This window comes from Myotis myotis, unplaced genomic scaffold (assembly GCF_014108235.1).
Source record: "Myotis myotis isolate mMyoMyo1 unplaced genomic scaffold, mMyoMyo1.p scaffold_m19_p_7, whole genome shotgun sequence".
In the NCBI taxonomy this organism is placed as follows: Eukaryota; Metazoa; Chordata; class Mammalia; order Chiroptera; family Vespertilionidae; genus Myotis; species Myotis myotis.
Genome location: NW_023416379.1, coordinates 6,904,399 through 6,910,398, shown reverse-complemented (window position 1 = coordinate 6,910,398; position 6,000 = coordinate 6,904,399).

The window sequence follows — 6,000 nt, the reverse complement described above, 5'->3', positions numbered from 1 at the left end:
ACCGCGGAGAAATACAGAGGAAACAGACTAGGAACAGTAAAAGGCTACCAGTGATTACTTACCCCAAAGGGAGGGCAATATGTCTGTTTCCTATGCTTTCCTAGCAGAAACATCCCCTGGGGGAGATTAGGTCTGGGAAGGAATCAGGGAATTTGAATTTACAAGAACCAGGTGTTGATTATTATTAAGATAAAAGCAAAGTACTCTGCTGTGCCCAGGAGTATTTCATTAAGGAAATGAGCAGCCAGCTGAACCTAACAGGATGGAAAGGATGTAGCTTGATTTGAGAGCAGGAAGAAGGCTGTGTGTGTGTGTGTGTGTGTGTGTGTGTGTGTGTGTGTGTGTTAAAAAGTGTGCTAAATGATGTGTTTGGCTGAGGTCAGAGAACTCATTTTAGAAGTAGCAAGAATTAAAAGTGATACAGGGTTTTGTTCAGGACGAGAAAATTCTCACTTTGTAGACAATGCAAAGGTGTCAGAGCTGAGGACTGACACAATAAAATCAGCCTTTCAGCAATATTTATCAGGCAGAGGCCTTTAGCATAAATGCATGGTGACAGCCAGGAGGCCCCGCCCACTCATGCATTCATTCACTTAGCAAGTACATATCGAACAGCCAAACAATGTGACATGCCCTGTGGAAGTAGGAAGCGTGCACAGCTGTGAGAACCAACAGCCAGAAGGAGTAGAACACCAGCTCTGGGAGTTGTCTATGTTGAATCTTTTTTGGTCACTTACATTTCTTGTTGTAGCCTGCCTTAATTTAGGACTATCCTAACAGCTTTCAGTTCTGTATTTATGCTAATTTGCCTGCCTATTTGGAGTTACTGCATTTGCAATTAAAATGTTCTATGTGGTTGTTAGAAAACTATGTAACTGAGATGAAAAACAATTTTGTTCCACCCAAAATATATTTAAAGGACTCTGAGAGAGAAAACTGGAGATTTTAACAGACCCTCTCAAAAATACATTGCTAAAGCATACTAAAAATAAGTGCAGATGCAGATGCTATAAGTAACATGATTAATAAACTCACATAAAGAGCTACATACACAACCAACCAACCAACCAAAAAGCAAAAATTCTTTTGCAGAAACACATGTAATTTGGACAAAAATTCCCCAGAAACACTCTCAGCTGACTTCTGTCTACATCTCACTGACCAGACCTGTGGCTAATGGCCCCTCCTAGCTGTATAAAGCTTATAAAACTAGCTTTGGGATTGACCAACCTCTATTGGAGAGGCAGCAAGGAAAAAAGGATGTTGAGAATGATGATGAGTCAGCCAACCTACATTGTCTGCCATACCTTGGTTATGTCACTGTTCTGTCCTTACTTGAATGATCAAGAGCGACTGAATTTACACATTCAAATCCCAAGTGTTTATGTTCAAAATTTCAAAGGCATTGCCTGCATCCAATGCAGGGAAGAGAAGTTTTATATCTGTCTCTTCCAAGTTCCTTTGTAGTTGTCCTAACGTTTACTCTGAAAATTTTTAGGATCTTTATGTTTATTTATATTCTCATATTCTGAAATTGAGTGACTGTGTCTAGGTGTGGGTTTTTAAAAATTGATCCTATTCAGCCTCAGTCAGCCCTTTGAATCCGAAGGCTTCTAGAAGTTTTCTTCTATTGTTTCTTTGACAACATTTTCTCCACTTTCTTGAGACTTCAGTTAACGGGATATTTGGGCTCTCCTGGGTTATCTTTCTCCTATTTCCTGTATTATAATTTTGGATTCTCTTTTCCCGCCTTCTATATCTATGGCCCTTCTACTCACAATTTGTTTGTGGACTCAGCAGCCCTAGCCTCACCTGGGAGCTTGTTAAAAATGTAGAACCATCAGGCCTCACCTCAGAACTACTGAATTAGAATTTTCATTAATAAGATCCCCAGGTAATTCTTGTGCACATTAAAGCTTGAGAAGTATTGTGGGATTTCTTCCAACTTTTCTCTCAGTTCTATTGAAATATTTTTGTTGTGGCATTTATAGTACTAGTTTATAGTAACCCTTTCATGTACTGTTTCCTTTTTGAAAAACATTTTTAAAATGTATAAAATACTTTTTGAGACTAATTTTATTTTAAACCTTCTTCTGTTTCTTAAATTATCTATTGACTCTGGGATTTTTAGAATAATAGTTTTATTGATTTTTAGGGAAAGAGAGGAAGGGAGAGGGAAAGAGAGAAAAAAAACCATCAATGAGTGAGAAACATCTATCGGCTGCTTCCTACACACCTCCTACCAGGGAACAAGCCCACAACCTGGACATGTGCCCTGACTGGAAATTAAACCAGCAACGTTTTGGTGCATGGGACTAGGCTCAACCAACTGAGCCATACCGGCCATGGCTGGAATTTTTTTTTTCTTATATGTCTTAGTCTAGCTCTTTCATGCTGCTTTCCCTGCCCCCCACCCCCATCCCCAAACATCTGTTGATTCTTGATAGCTCCTTTCTATTTAAGAATAAAGAAGTGATACAATTTTCTCATGCAGTTGGAATGAATTTCTCCTAAACCCCTTTTCCTAAATGGGGAATTGTTATATGTTTTATGGACTTGTTAATGGTGATGCTGTATTATATCATTGGCAGCCAAAGAATCAAGCCAGTACTCACCTTGGAAAACTTAGGTCTTCAAACTGCTAAATTTTCTTAGAAATTGGGCTTTCTTGTCATTTGTGGTGCAGCCTCTGGTGAGGTATGAAAGTTGGGAGTGGACTCACACAACTCTTCTATTTTTTCACCCCACTTTGCCCTCCCACTCTCTTTGATTTATCGATTCCAGCTGGTCTCCTGACTAGACTGCTACACTATTGAACTGCAGTTTGCGTTCCTTCTTATCCATCAACACACACCTGTCCCTCTTTGTCTACCAGAATTTATCGGCTGATAAATCCCCTCATTGTCTACCCTATGGCAGTGTTTATGTTACTTTTTCTATTTCCATTGTGTCACGTCAGTGGAGTCGCAGAAGGGAAGTGAGGCAAATACATGTGCTCCGTTAGGTTGCTTATCTTGAGTCAGAAGCCTCTACAGCATTTTTGGTGGTGCCTTATTTAAAGCATAAAAGTGTGGTCCTTAACTATAGGCTTAACGCTAAGATTCCCACCATGGAATTGTGTTTAAAGAGGATCTGTGAAAGAAATGCTATAGCATTTAGAAGGAACGTAACTGCATTGCAGGATGCTTTTGAAGACAAGCGGATACAACGTGGGTAGATTTGTATTCAATGGAGTAATCAGAAAAGACTGAAACTGCTCTTCGATGTCAATTGCGAAGGGGCTCTAAAGCTATAGAGTAGACTCCTTAATAAGCAGACTTTTTTTATAGCTATTGACATCATGACATTGAGAGTGTGCTGATTAAATCTCCAGATGAGGTAAAAATAGGAAACTAATAGATAGGACAGAATATGATTTTTTTTAAAAAGGAGTAGATTGGAATGATGGGCTTAATCTAAGAGCACAAAGTTTAATATAGACAAGTGTAATGCTTGGCCCAAGAAACCAACCAGACAGGAGTACAGCGAAGATCAACAAATGTGATGTGATATAGGAGCTAAACATAGCAAATGCAATTTTTTTAAAATATATTTTTTATTGATTGCAGAGAGGAAGGGAGAGGGAGAGAGAGATAGAAACATCAATGATGAGAGAGAATCATTGATTGGCTGCCTCCTGCATGCCCCACACTGGGGATCGAGCCCACAACCCAGGCAGGTGCCCTTGACCAGAATCAAACCTGGGACTCTTCAGTCAACAGGCCGAAGCTCTATCCACTGAGCCAAACGGGCTAGGGCAAGCAAATGGAATTTTAACTTATCCAAATAGAAGTACAATGGAGGCCTTACTAGGTCTGGTCCTCCCTGAGCTGGACCGTCCTTATTTGTAGCATGTGTAGTGTTGTTTAGAGAGCCACTATTTAGGAAGAAATTTAGACTCCGGTGCAGATCTGAAGACAATGGTTTGATTAGTGAGATGATCATATGATGAATAACTAAAAAAATGGGGGGAAAAGAGACATGGGAAACAGTATAGTTGTTTATGTCAAGTAGGAAACATGATAGCTGTGAATTCTGAAAAGGTGTTTTGAAAGAGGAGTCAAACCTACTAGACAGCGTGGCTCTGGGATACAGGCCGAGACAGGTGGTGAAAGTTCCATGGAGGCACGTTTTGGCTCAGTTTGAGACAGAACTTGCCTGCATCCAGAGCTGAGATAAATTGGAGAATAAATTGGACTTCCCAGCACTGGTACCACAAAAGCAGACACTGTATGACCACTTGTTAAACATTCACATAGGGGCTAAGCATTGATGTATGCTTACGTTCTTTTCAACTCTGAGATTTTATAAAATATGAATGAGGGGGAAGGAAATACAGGTTTGATGCTTTATTCAGTTAGAAATGAAAAAAATGTGAACTTAGTTATTTCTGGACAATTAATCAGTGCTCTCCAAATCATGGGCTTGTTTTCAACACAACCTGGATATGTCCTATAGCCTTATAATATAGATTTATATCTATTTTATAGTTACATGTCAAATGTGCAGATATATAGCTTCATAGTAGATATACTTTATATCTTTACATTATCTTCTACCTTATAGCTTAATTATTCATTACTTTACTGATAGAACTTGATTGGTTTCTACTAATATAAATAATGCATCAGTGAGCAAATTTAAAGATAATACTTTAAGTTGAAGATTATATTCTATCTTCAACAGATGTGTATGTGTTTATATATGTTATATATATATATAACATCATATATACATATGTGTGTATATACACACACACATTCTAGAATGCACAGTAATAACATGAATCTTATAAGCATTATTTTAATGAAAAATTGAAAAATACATCATTCCACTTATATGAAGTTCAAAACATTGCAAAACCCCAAATAAATTGTATAGGCATACTTACATATTTTTAAAAAATCTGGAAAAAAGCCAGAGACTAATAAATACTCACTTTATATGGTGGTTACTTGGTGGATATAGGAAAAATAATTGGTATACAGTGACAAAATTTGAGATGGGCCCAAGCTGGAAGTGGTGGCAGAACAGATTAACAGCAGGCCTGAGACTGCTATCCTTAGAAAGACTCCCAGTTTAGATCTTGGCTGGTGTCTGGGCGTTTGGGTTTCACCTCGGGAGAGTTCCCACCATTGCCTAATGAGAGTGGCTCTCTGTGCCTGAATGTTTGTACAAACAGTGTGCTTTGTGCCCAACACCTGCTTTCCTTCCGGAAGTCTTGACTTTTGGGAGGCGCGCCAGGCACAGGGAGGCTATGTGTCCAGCCCCAATAAAATCTCTGGGTGCTGCGACTCTAATGCGCTTCCCCAACAGGCAACATTTCATACGCGTTGACAGTTCATTGCGGGAGAATGAAACTCATCCCCGTGAGACTCCCGAGGGAGGACTCTTGGAAGCTTGCACCTGGATTTCTTGTACCCTTTCCCTCTGCTGGTTCTGCTTTGTGTCATTTCGCCGCAATAAATCATACTGTGAACCGGACTGTTTTCTGAGTCGGTGAGCCCTCCTGACGTAGAACCTGGAATTGTTCTTGTGACCGTCTTTCAGAGTGAGTTACACCGGTATTCGTTTTAATACTTTTATATCATTGGTTTATTATACATAGTGTACATATTTATCAGTTAATAAAAAGGAAAGCTGAACATGAACTACCCAAGTAAAAATGAGATGCAACTGTTGCAGCAAGCATTCCAGTAAGGTGAAATAGCATGGCCAAGCCTGGTGTGCCCCGCGTCGATGTTTCCTATATCCCTCCCACGACACCTCTCTGAGTTTGTTGCTGCGCTCCAGGAACGCAGTGTAGGAACCGCTGGCCACAAGCCCTCGTCCCCGTTAACTCTTACTTTATACTTCTCTCTTCACAGCAAACCTTTGAAGAAAGTTGTTTGTAATTACTCCCCACCCATTGCACTCTGGTGTTCACTCCCGCCCCACCCTGACGCTTTCACCAAGGTCACC